Source organism: Squalius cephalus (assembly GCF_949319135.1).
Source record: "Squalius cephalus genome assembly, chromosome: 4".
NCBI lineage: Eukaryota > Metazoa > Chordata > Actinopteri > Cypriniformes > Leuciscidae > Squalius > Squalius cephalus.
In genome coordinates, this window is record NC_137125.1 from 17,008,607 (window position 1) to 17,022,312 (window position 13,706).

The following is a 13,706-nucleotide window of genomic DNA, read 5'->3' on the forward strand; positions in this document are numbered from 1 at the left end:
AAATTAACTCTGAGGTTTTTAGTTCCTCAATCTCTAGTTCAGACCATTTTTCAGCAAAAATTTAATCTGGCTCACTGCTAACATGACATGTGCAATGCAAATCACTTTCTTCCATGAAATCATGGTCAGGAGGCATCCTATTTGTGTCTTTGTTTTGCAGACCACACTGAGGAGTGCTCCATTCAAAAACATATAATGTTTCAGTTGGCATTCGCACCATACTCATATCAGCAGTGAGGCCACTGTCATCACAATACAAGTTCAGCTTTAGTTTACACATCAAATCTCTTCCCAGAAGATTACAAGGACAGGTAGTAGTTACAAGAAAAGCATGAGAAAATGAGCGATCACCAATCTGACAAGACAAATCTGCTGTATATGGTTCCTTTACCAGATGCCCTGTGGCACTTCTGGAGGTTGCCCATTTTCCAGATAATACAGTTAAATCAGGCAATTGTTCATTTTTAATTGCTGAGTTCTTCACTCCACTGTTAATTTAGAAACTTAACTTTCTTTCCCTCAACACTAATGTCAATCATTGGTAATTTTGCAAATGCTTTATACCAAAAGTTCAGTGTCAGCAAGCATATTTTCTTCATTGCAAGAAACAGCAAGCACATTTTCTTCATTGCAAGGAGCAGAAAAAGAGATAAGATTAGACATATTTACCACCTGGGAGTCAGACCCTTCACCGTCGCTCCCCTCCCCCTCCTTCTTTCAATCTCCTTGTGGCTTTGGTGGCTGTTGGAATCCTCTCTTCTTTGGAGGATCCGGACAGTCATTTCTCCAGTGTCCTTTTCGCCCACAATTTAACAAGCTTCAGGGTCCATTGCGGGTTGGTCACCCATTCCACGTCCTCTTCCACCCCATCTTCAGCAGAGCCAGTTGAGTGTCTTTGTCAGTCTTTTTCTGTTTGTTCTTGGCTTGGTCTCTCAGCAGCCTTTGTTGATGTGTTGCGTGTCGTCGGATTTCTTCTAGCCGCGCTTGGTGGTACCCCACACAAGACGTTTTGACCTTTTTCCCTATTTCAGGGTCCAGACCGTCCAGAAAAACAGTTTTCAGATATCTTCATACGTACTTATCTTTGATTGTCTGGCCTGTGCTTCTCTTTGGGTTGGTGAACATTTACGAATTTTGGAGATGGAGGAGTGTAGTCTGGAGGAGCAGAGGGCAGGGTGATCGAACCTAGCAGGCTTCGATATGGGTGTTTTGGTGGTCTTGCTTGCAGACTCGTTCCCTCTTCTTCTTTGCCTTCCTCAGGATCTTGACCTCCCATTGCTCCTGGTTGTCTTTGTGGTTCGTGGAGGGCCACTGCTGGTGGTGGTTGGTAGGGGGAGTAGGGAGCCGGACAGCGGTCGTCCTCAGCCAGGCGGGTTTTCATGCATCTCATTTCCTCGGAAGAATTAGAAACAGAGTTTAGTAAAGTTTTCCTGGCTTCCTCTGCCTTTGTCTCTCTACTATCTGTACTCTCTAATGGTACTAATGCTGCGTTTATCTGTCTTCTTTGTCTGGTAATTGCCTCATTTAACCATACATCTATAATTCGACCATCAAAGTCATAATTATCTTTTTCTGTATATTTTTGGACTTGTTTTTTTTGTCCAATTTTCCTTTGTCTTTTGCAGATGGCTTACACTCAGACATTAAACACACATTAAATCTGTACAATATAATTAACTGTGGTATCCTATGATGCCACCCTGTTCCATTTTTCGTGGTCATGGAACAATAATTCCCTTTTGAGAAATCCACTGTCTCCAACTCTTTATCATTAACATTACCCATTTTTGCACTAATTTTACTCAACAGTATTTGTATTTGCGTATTTAAATTTTTCCGCTGCGTGGTCACCACGCACTATATTCACTGTGTTAATTCTTCCCCCCAGCGTGGCCACCACGCCTGCCTAAATCCGTCAATTTAGGACTTTCAAAAATGCCCACATCCGTCGATGCTAGGTCTTTTTCCCAAACAAGTGCCTTCTTAAATGTTCGAAAATTACTATCAGGCTTATTTCAAACAGCACCTTGTCTGGACGTTTGAGAAATTACTATCAGGCTTATTCTCAAACTCTGGCCCTTCTGGGAAAACAATTAACACATGGCATTTGAGAAATTACTATCAGGCTTATTCTCAAACCCTGTTTGGAAATTACTTTCAGGCTTATTCCAAACTCCTGACCCTTTTAGGAAAAATATTCAATACGCAAATAATTTTCTTATTTACTCACGTAAATAATTTTCCCTCACCGTGCTTTTGCAGCTTGGTTCTTTTATTCGGGATCGCGTCCACCTAGGCCTGCCGTGGTGTCCACAATTCTCCCGTCCCTTGCATTTTTAGCGTTGGGGTATCGGAGCCAGAGACTTCTTGTCTTTGGGATGTTCAATCAATTGCTTCGTCCACGGAGGTCATCAGCTTTGCGATTCCCATTCCTCGTCGCCATTTGTTGTGGAAATTCTTTTCTCAACTTTAAATAATAATTGGAAGACAGCTGGAGATTTCAAAAGTTATAAAGATCTTTATTTCTTGCAAGAAATTGGCTGTTCACACATCAGTCAGAGTCTGATATGAGAAGGCGCTGACTTCTCCTTTTTGCCAAGCTTATATACCCTTAACACATCCTGGTCTGTCTCAAAAGATCGCCTTGGTTTACCTTAAAAGGCAACACGTCTTTGTTTGAGATCTCTGTCTAACATAAATTCTATCTAGACAGAACAATATCAAGTCTGCAAAAGTTTCCTGGAAATTAGCTGCTGCTCGATTTCACACATTTTGCCTATCTCTATTTTCATCAAAGCTGCGCACATACTTTTCACACTTGAAGTACACAATAGGTCACTTTGAGTACTCATAGTCTCTTTGCTACCCAGAACATTTTGCCCCTGCAAGCCTATATGATTATATTTCTTTAAATGCTTATGAGTAAAAATAAATGTTCAACGTTAACAAGTTGCACACACCTAAATGTAAAAGAACACATCTAAATGTAAAATTTCCATTACAGACCCCACCATCACACAAATTGGATACATCCATCAACATACATTGATATTTACATATTTATACATCGTGTCCAACAAGGATAAAGAATTATAAATTTACATATTGATTCCCACTGTTAAATTGTCTAACATATATATTTTTTTAAAAACATCCCTCATATTCCAGTGTAAAAACATATCAGATGGTACATCACACTTATTACATTATTTGTACAGAAAGAACTAAGAAATTCAAAGAGACTATATGTATTACCATTCATAAAGATTATCCGTACGTCAAGACAGAAAACATAGAGAATCAAAAAACATTATTGAAAAATCCATATTAAGGTAAAAATCAGATGGGGATTCAGACAATTTTCAAACTTGATCAGACAAGTAAAAAAGCATCTGTTATAAACTCAGCATTTCATTATTTATATACAGAGGACCAAGTTATTCAAAGAGACTATACCTATAAATCGTACTGGTTACTTTCGTAACCTCGGTTCCCTTAGAGATAAGGGAACGAGTACTGCGTTGCAAACGCTTATGGGAAAACTCCTTTTCTCGAGAATATTGAAGCCTTTATTTTAAAACGCATTTGCTACAGCACAGGCGAGAGCATCAGACCCACGTGAGTGAGCTGATAGGCTGTGCTGTGGGCAACTGCACGAACCAATGGCGGATAGACAGAAGCGCGCGAGCCAATAAGGGCGCTTGGCGCTCTGTCACTGTCAAGCGCGCGAAACCACACGTGACCATAACATATAAATACAGATAGAATCCGCCATTTGACAGGTATAATCGACTGAAGCGACAAACCTGCCATAAGAAAAATAGCACGGCAAGGCAACGCAGTACTCGTTCCCTTATCTCTAAGGGAACCGAGGTTACGAAAGTAACCAGTACGTTCCCTTACGAGAACGTTCTCTCGTACTGCGTTGCAAACGCTTATGGGAACGTTTCCATTTAAAACGCCGTGCTATTAATCTTTTGGCCGCTCTGACTCACCAGAGTTCCGGGAAGTACAGAATAGCCAGGATAAAAAGAGACCGAACATCGGGCCCATCAATTATCCGTAATAAAGACTGGCCAGAGCCAGTCATTTAACCCACAAGGTGATAGCCGTGTGTTTAATATCAAACTAGTCTGGGTCCGCAGAGCCAGAGTCTAGACTGAAAAGACTGTAACTGCAAAGCAGGGACATTAAAGTTATAATTCATCGGATCTGGCCAAAGCCAGTCACTTAGTCCACAAGGTGAAAACCGTGTGTTCAATATCAACTAGACTGGGTCACAGAGCCAGTGTCTAGACAGAAGAACTGTAGCTACAAAGCAAGGGCATTAAAGCTATAATTCAACAATGTGGACGGAGCGGATATCCGGCCGCCGCACATATGCTATAGATGGGAATACCCAAGTGACCATGGTTCAAAACTAGTCTGGATCCACAGAGCCAGAGTCTAGACAGAAAGAACGCATGTCTGCAGAGCAGGGACATCCAGATTATAGAATCTCACAAATGTGGACGGAGCGGACCAGCCGGCCGCCACACAAATGTCTTCAATGGGAATACCACTTGACCAAGCCCACGAAGAGGCAACACCTCTCGTGGAATGAGCTCTAACACCTATGGGACAAGAGAGGCCCAGTGAGGTGTAAGCCAGGGCAATGGCGTCAACTATCCATCTGGACAGTGTGGTTTTAGTGACCGGGAGGCCCTTGGATCGGCCCCCGAAACACACAAAGAGCTGTTCAGACTGTCTGAAAGAGGCCGAACGCTCCAGATAAATTCTCAAAGCTCTGACTGGGCAAAGCATGAGAGAATCGCTATCCTCCTCGGAGGAGGGGAGAGCTGACAGAGAAATAACCTGGGCTCTGAACGGAGTTGAGAGCACCTTAGGAACATATCCATGTCTTGGCCTAAGAATGACCTTGGAGTCATTAGGACCAAACTCCAGACAGGAAGCGCTGGTAGACAGCGCCTGTAAATCCCCTATTCTCTTTACTGACGCCAGTGCTAGAAGCAGGGCGGTTTTCAGAGAGAGAGACTTAGGATCAGCTGACTGAAGTGGTTCAAAGGGAGGTCCCTTAAGAGCCCGCAGGACCAAGGAGAGGTCCCAGGCCGGAACAGACGGTGGCCGAGGCGGGTTAAGCCTCCTGGCGCCCCTGAGGAAGCGAACTATAAGGTCGCTTTTTCCTAAGGAGGCCCCGGCTTCCAATACGTGAAAAGCAGCAATGGCTGCCACGTACACTTTGAGAGTGGAGGGGGAGCGACCCGCGTCCAACATCTCCTGTAGAAAAGACAGTACTCTTGGTACTTCACAAGTGTATGGGTCGAGGTCTCGAGCTAAACACCAGCTGGAAAACACTGACCATTTACTGAGATAGAGGCGTCTGGTAGACGGAGCTCTAGCTTCCTTTATAGTATTCAGGACGCCCTCTGGGAGGTTCTGGGGTACCCGTTGAGTGGCCATACATGTAGGGCCCATAAGTCGGGACGGGGATGCCAGATTGTCCTGTTGGCCTGAGTCAGGAGGTCGCGCCTCACTGGGATTGGCCACGGGTCTGCTACAGACAGCTGCATCAACTCTGGGAACCAAACCTGGGTCCGCCAGAGAGGAGCTACTAATAGCACTGCGCTTTTCGTGTTCCTGATCCGTTCGATGACCTGAGGGAGCATCGAGACCGGGGGGAACGCATAGAGAGGAAGGTTGGGCCAGTCGTGGGCCAACGCATCCCTGCTCTTTGAGAAAAAGATTGGGCATTGACAGTTGTCTTCTGAGGCGAAAAGATCTACTTCTGCCTTCCCGAAGACCTCCCAGAGTAGGAGAACTGTCTGAGGGTGGAGAGACCATTCCTCTGGGGGAACTCTGCCCCGAGAGAGCATGTCTGCTCCTGTATTCAACGTGCCTGGCACGTGAGCTGCCCTGAGCGAGCGCAGATTGGTGTGAGCCCATAGCAAGAGCTGTGAGGCTATGGCAAACAGGTTGCGGGACCTGAGGCCGCCCTGGCGATTTATGTAAGAGACCACCGACATGTTGTCCGTCCGTACCAACACGTGGTGTCCCGCCAGGTATGGGAGGAATGTTTTTAGGGCTAGAAAAACTGCTCTCATTTCGAGGCAGTTTATGTGTAGGCGTTTCTCCGAGCTCGACCAGAGGCCGGAGGCAGGCCTGCCCTCGTACAGAGCTCCCCAACCGGAGTTGGAGGCGTCTGTTGAAATCATCCTCCTCTCTGAAACTACCCCCATGCTTACGCCCTGCTGGTACCAGCTGGCGTTTTTCCAAGGGGCCAGGGCTTGAACACAGCGCTGGTCCACCTTGATAATCAAGTGGCCTGAATGCCAGGCGTGGGGTGGCACCAGAGGAGCCAGCCACAGCTGAAGAGGACGCATACGCAGTAGGCCTAGTTGGAGTACTGATGATGCAGAGGCCATCAGGCCAAGGATCCTCTGAAACGTTCTGAGGGGTACAAGAGAGCCCTCTATGAACGATGCCGTGAGCTGCTGAATCGTTAGAGCACGGGCCGGTGTGGGCCATGCTCTCATAAGTACGGAGTCGAGAACTGTTCCCAGGAACGTGATACGTTGGCTGGGCAACAGAACACTCTTTGCAACATTGACCCTGAGCCCTAGACATTCTAGATGGCTGAGGAGCCAGGCTTTGTGAGTATGTGACTCCGCCTCTGACTGGGTCAGTATGAGCCAGTCGTCGAGGTAGTTTAGGATGCGCATTCCCCGCTGTCTCAGGGGGGAGAGAGCTGCATCCATGCACTTCGTGAATGTACGAGGCGCTAGTGCCAGTCCAAATGGAAGAACTGTGTACTGGTATGTCTGCCCCTCGAAGGCGAATCTCAAGAATGGCCTGTGGTGGGGGTTCACTTGAATGTGAAAGTAAGCGTCTTTCAGATCTACTGAGAAAAACCAGTCGCCTGGGCGAATCTGCGCCAGGATATGTCTGGTCGTGAGCATTCTGAACGGCCGTGACATGAGAGCCTTGTTCAGATGTCTGAGATCTAAAATGGGTCTCAGGCCGCCGTCTTTCTTTGGAACAAGAAAGTATCGGCTGTAAAAACCTGACTCGCTCAGAGAAGGGGGGATCTTCTCGATGGCCCCTTTCGCCAGCAGACTTAACACTTCGGTGCGGAGGACATGACTCAATGTGCCCCTTACCGTGGTTTGTATAACCGCGCGAAAACGCGGTGGTCTGCGGGCGAACTGAAGCGAGTAACCATGCTTTATGATGTTCATCACCCATACTGAAACTCCGGGGATAGCTTGCCAAGCTAGAGCCCGCAGAGCTAGAGGCATTATCATATCTGGAACACCCAGAGTGGGGGGCTCGGACTGACATGTATGCATGTGAGAAATTATGCTCGATTTGTGCTTTGTGTGGGTCGCTGTTAAAACAGCGTTTGTTTGCAGGGGTGCGTGACATGTGACGGGCCCATGAACTGCATTTAGAACTGCTGCAGCCGCCTGAACTGAAGAGGGAGCCGTGAGCAGTAGTCGAGCGATTTTTGGGGCTGGTCCGGCCGCAGCGGGACAGTGACCCCTCTTTGTGCCGGTTAGGACGGCTTCTTGGGCTCGTGATCGAGCGTCAGCTTCGGCCGCGGGCCCTGGCGCTTAGGGAACGGGAACCGTTTCGCTGGCTTCATGTGCTTACTGGTCTCAGCCGCTGGGCGGGGCTGGAGGACCTGGGACACCACTTTCTCAGGTCGCGGCGTGCTCTTGGGGCGCCGTTGGACTGAGCTGGAGCGCTTTGGTAGAAAGTGTCTCATGGCGCTGGAAGCCTTCTGAGCTTCAGTGAAGCGATCGGCGAAGCCGCTGACAGATGGGCCGAAGAGACCTGAGGCTGTGACGGGCGAGTCGAGGAAGGCAGTTTTATCCGCGTCCCTGATCTCGGTTAAGTTTAGCCAGAGGTGGCGCTCCATTACCACTAGGCTGGCCATATTGCGGCCCAGGGCTTGAGCGGTGGTCTTCGTGGCCCTCAGTGCCAGATCCGTGGCACTCCTGAGGTCTTTAAATGTGTCTGGGTCCGGGCCTGACTCATCCATGGAACGGAGAAGTTTGGCCTGGAAGGCTTGAAGCGTCGCCATGGCGTGAAGTGCAGAGGCGGCTTGACCGGCGGCAGCGTATGCGCGGCTGGCAATGGCCGAAGTAGTTCTGCACGGCTTAGAAGGGTGCACCGTCTTAGACCTCCAACTACCTGCAGTGGGGGGGCATAAGTGTGCAGCGACCGCTTCCTCCAGTGGGGGGAGAGACACATATCCTTTCTCTTCAGCGCCGTCAACAGTGGAGAGCGTAGAAGAGGCAGATGAGCGCGTTCGCGCTGAAAAGGGCGCGCGCCAGCATTTTGTGAGCTCTTCGTGAACCTCAGGCATAAATGGAGCGGCGCGCTGACGAGGGGCCTGCTGGCGCCCCGGCAGGTACCATTCATCGAGGCGGCTTCTGGCGGGCTCAGCTGGAGAAAGCCAATCGAGTCCCAACTCGTCAACAGCGCGAGACATGACACGGAGAAGTTCGGCGTCAATGCTCGCTCGAGTATCAGAAAACTCTAGCTGAGAGGGGGGGGCGGGGTCCGCGGAGCCCGACCAATCCTCGCTCTCAGATGCCGCCATAGAAAGTGCGTCATCGACGTCATCCGGAGATGCGCCGAAAGAGACGAGTCCAGCCGCTTCAGACGAGGGGCGCTGCTCGCTCCGAGAAAACAGGACAGGCGAAGAAGGCGTGGGCGAGGCACGAGGAGAAAGGCCCGGCGTGCACTCGCTAAACTCACCGCGCTCAGGACGCCTCTGATCGCGCCGCTTCTTCCTACGGGGCTCGTGGGGCGCCGAAGACGGAAGGTGGGCGGAATCGGTCACCGTCGAAGACAGCCTTGAACGGAGAACGGAGACAGGCATCCCGTCGCAGAATTGGCAGCCGCCTTTCATGAGCGCTGCCTCGGCGTGCTCAGGGCCGAGGCAGGCCGCACACTGGGTGTGTCCGTCGGATGCATGCAGGGAGACCCCGCAGCTCTCACAGATGGAGAGAGGCATTATGCCGCGCTGTGAAAACAGCGGTTTGCTCTTTTAGATAAATATGCAATGAAAAGGATATAATTTTTCGTCGGATGCCACAGGGAAACGCTCAGCTGGCGAGATGCCGGGATGCGAAGCTGTTCCGCTGGACGGCTTTTCCACGACGAGGGCTTCTTACGACCGGAGAAAATCAGCGACGAGGTGAGTCGAGCTGAAGGAGATTAAATCTGTCAAATGGCGGATTCTATCTGTATTTATATGTTATGGTCACGTGTGGTTTCGCGCGCTTGACAGTGACAGAGCGCCAAGCGCCCTTATTGGCTCGCGCGCTTCTGTCTATCCGCCATTGGTTCGTGCAGTTGCCCACAGCACAGCCTATCAGCTCACTCACGTGGGTCTGATGCTCTCGCCTGTGCTGTAGCAAATGCGTTTTAAAATAAAGGCTTCAATATTCTCGAGAAAAGGAGTTTTCCCATAAGCGTTTGCAACGCAGTACGAGAGAACGTTCTCGTAAGGGAACAAGAGACTGTAGAGAAAACAGCAAAGTAGAGAATCAAAAAACCATAATGTTATTTAAATCATCCATTAATTTAGAAAAGGTCTAATATCAAAATCCTCATTGAGGCCTCTGGGAGCTCTAGGATCAGACGAATCTGTAGTTCTGATGATGATTTTATGCGTCAGGGATCGATTTTGAAAAAACGTTTTACAGAAAGGGGATATAAGGAATCCTGGATAGATGAGGCATCAACACGTTTTGAAAATGTATCACAATCAGACTGTTTAAAAAAGAAAAAGATCAGGAGGGATGAGAATAGAATAGTTTGTGCCATTCAGTACTCACCGGTAGCTAAAGCTATAGAGGGTACCATAAAACAACATTGGCACATTCTTTATACAGATCCAGCATTACAATCCTGTTTTCAATATCCTCCTCGAGTGGTATTTAAAAAAACAGCTAATCTACGCAATAGATTAGTACGAGCTGATGTACCTTCTTTGATTACACCTCATTTCTTAAACGATCTACCTACAGGTAACTACCCTTGTGGAAGATGCCAACAATGCCACTTTACTTACAAAACTAATACATTCAACCATCCGCATAATGGCATTAAATACAAGATAAAAGAGATAATCACATGCTCTACTATGAATGTAATTTATATGTTGACATGCCCTTGTGGACTATCATACATAGGCAAGACCACTAGAGCATTAAAAACTAGAATCTCAGAACATCGTAGTGCGATTAGAAATGGTGTGACATCTAGCCCTGTGGCTGTACACTTCATGAATGCCAAACACAATGTATCTAGTTTAAAATATGTGGGAATTGAGAATATCAAATGTCCTAGAAGGGGTGGTAATGTGGATAATTTGCTTTTAAAAAGGGAACTTTTCTGGATTTACACATTAAACACTTTAGCTCCCAGAGGCCTCAATGAGGATTTTGATATTAGACCTTTTCTAAATTAATGGATGATTTAAATAACATTATGGTTTTTTGATTCTCTACTTTGCTGTTTTCTCTACAGTCTCTTGATTTATAGGTATAGTCTCTTTGAATAACTTGGTCCTCTGTATATAAATAATGAAATGCTGAGTTTATAACAGATGCTTTTTTACTTGTCTGATCAAGTTTGAAAATTGTCTGAATCCCCATCTGATTTTTACCTTAATATGGATTTTTCAATAATGTTTTTTGATTCTCTATGTTTTCTGTCTTGACGTACGGATAATCTTTATGAATAGTAATACATATAGTCTCTTTGAATTTCTTAGTTCTTTCTGTACAAATAATGTAATAAGTGTGATGTACCATCTGATATGTTTTTACACTGGAATATGAGGGATGTTTTTAAAAATATATATATGTTAGACAATTTAACAGTGGGAATCAATATGTAAATATATAATTCTTTATCCTTGTTGGACACGATGTATAAATATGTAAATATCAATGTATGTTGATGGATGTATCCAATTTGTGTGATGGTGGGGTCACGTGATACAGACTTTAAAAGGGTAACTGTTTGTACACTTCCTGTTAGTCTGAGGAAGGGCCATGTGAGGCCCGAAACGTCACTAATAAAACATTTTTTGAATGGGAGCTTATTCGGTGTGCGGATCTGTTACTGACTACTACATGGATTATACTTGTGATCCAGCACCCGTAATGAAAATAAGATGTGCGTGATTTACTCCTGTGGATATTATTTTAAAACTGGGACAACATTCTAATCATATAACACACTAATAAATTAACATATGAACAGCAGATATATTAAACATTTGAACAAAATATGAAATATCAAAATATAAAAAATAAATTAGAACAATGACATTCAAGGTAAAAAAAATAAATTTAGCAGCATTATCTCATTTATCATAAGAAACATAAGAGTTACGGGTAATAACTATCTTGATTCTGAACTTTGAACAAAAATATGAAAAGCGATTATATTAAACAATGTTTCATATTGGTAACATATGATAAGCGTTGGCTCATTGGTGATATATTTGACATATGGGGATGTGGAAGGCCTATACTTCAAGTTAAACATAAAAATATATAGCAGCAAAGACAGCGTCGGCAGTGTTGACTAGAGCTGTTGGAACGAATTCCGAAATTCGAATATAATTCGAATATTTAAAAAATCAATACTATTCGAATGCTGAAGTTCCTATTCGAATATTGCTTTTTTATGTATATTTAAAAAAAAAATGGAATCTTGCCTTTCTCCACTTCTTGGCTTACACGCATGTAAAAATTAAATGCTTTTGTTTCGTCTGATGAACAATAAAGTTTTTGAATCTTAACGCAATTGTGCACGTTATCCACACTGTATCATCATAAATCGCGGAGAGCAATGTCTCCACGGAAACGGCAATTTGACTCTCAGCCCACACTACAACGCGAAGACGGCGTTTTCAAATGTATCCACTTTGGAGTGCGTTTTCACAGGTTTCATTAATAAAAACGCAGTCTCAGTGTGGACGGAAGGCCAAAACGGAGAGAAAAATATACGTGTTCAAGTGAAAATGAAATATCGAATGAAATATCACTCCTCAACTAGCAACCTGAGGGAACACCTGACAACGTTACACCCTGACAAGCTAGGCGATCTGTCCGAGGAACCGGCGCTAAAACAGGCAAGAATGAGTTATTTTCTGCCTCTCTCTTCTCTCATCACGGCACGGGGCTTACCAGCTGTCCGCCAAAAGGCGTTAAAGGAGAACTCGGCAACTCTAGCGAACTCTAGTCACTTCTTCGCTGATTTTCCCTTTTGTTGTCGCATGTTTTCCCCACGAGCTCCACGGACGTAAAAAACTCACTTGCGGCAGCCTCCTCCCCTTCTCTACCGCTGCTCATGTGCGTTTGTTATGATCGGAGCAAGCCAACTGTATCGTGTGGAGCTATGTCTACCGAGGTGGGTAATCTGGTAATACATCATACATGCGTGTGTGTTTATGTCGAATTGCCGTAAAGCAATTCGTGTTTGGCGCTCGCGCTCGTTCTCGTTCTCGCTTCTCACGAGACTTCCAATTTCTGTCTTACCGGGACGGCAGTCCCCAAGTTGCAAGGTTGGTTTTCCACCTGGGAACGCTGGGGGGAGCAGGGAAAGTCATCAATATCACCAGAATAGGTTGTTTAACCATCCAAATGATTTCTAGACAGTTTTATTAAGTTAAAAAAGTTACCAAGTTCTCCTTTAACAGACAAACTGACACGGTTTATCTGTGAAGATATGAGACCGATCAACATCACGCATTGGCGATCTATAAGACTGTGTCGTAAATATTAGCCTAATAATAGATTGAATTTGAACATTTAGTATTCGAATATTATTTGAATATTAAATAAAATAAGGAATGGAATTCGAATAGTATTATAGAGGAAGATTGACAGCCCTAGTGTTGACGGCAAAATAGGCTACAGAATATTTCGTTCTGTATTGAGAGGTGCATATTTGAAAATCGATAATATTTTTTAAATTACATTTATATCTGCATTTATGTCAAAACCTAGAGACTTTCAAACATCAAAATGTAATTTATTAATATGTATTCGTGTCTTTTCCTATTCTATTTGCCTGGAAACGCTTCCAACACACTTGCGTGCCACGTGAAAAATTGGCGTCAGTTCTATTTCTAGCATGCATGCGTTTTCCGCGCGTCACGCAGGCAGTGTGCTAGCTCTAACCTGTTAACATGGGAGCCAAAATAAAAACGGACACGCCACGCAGCCAGTGTGTTGCCGGCCCTCTAGATCCTAGCACCGTGCAACACTAGATCCTATACACCAGGGATGCCAAACTAAGTTCTTGAAAGGTTTCCAGGATGCATTTGCACCACCAATATGAACTCAGAAATGATGTACGGCTTCCCAAAAGTCCTGCCTCTCTGGTTGTTGTGAGACTTTAATGTTTGACGGGGTGGCAGACTTTTATACTGACAGAACGGAGAATGCCAGAGCCTGAGCACTCACCACTACCGTCCGTCTTCCTTAGTTTACAGTCCTATCTGTTTAACAGTCCTATCTAAACCCCCTGGGACCCAGGAATAGACTTTTGTCCACTGTAGTGGACATATTTTAGTGAATTTCTCTGACATCATATATGTCACAACCTGGGTGTCCTGTAAAGAGCACATTCAGGGCTTTTCAGAGATACCAAATGAAAACCATAAAAACAACTTA

General features: G+C 45.5%; 1 protein-coding gene across 3 annotated transcripts in view; it reads right to left on the bottom strand.

Moving 5' to 3' along the window:
* Positions 1-13,706, bottom strand: part of LOC307157378 (uncharacterized protein) — a 670,360-nt gene that overhangs the window by 5,402 nt on the left and 651,252 nt on the right. The window lies entirely within an intron of this gene.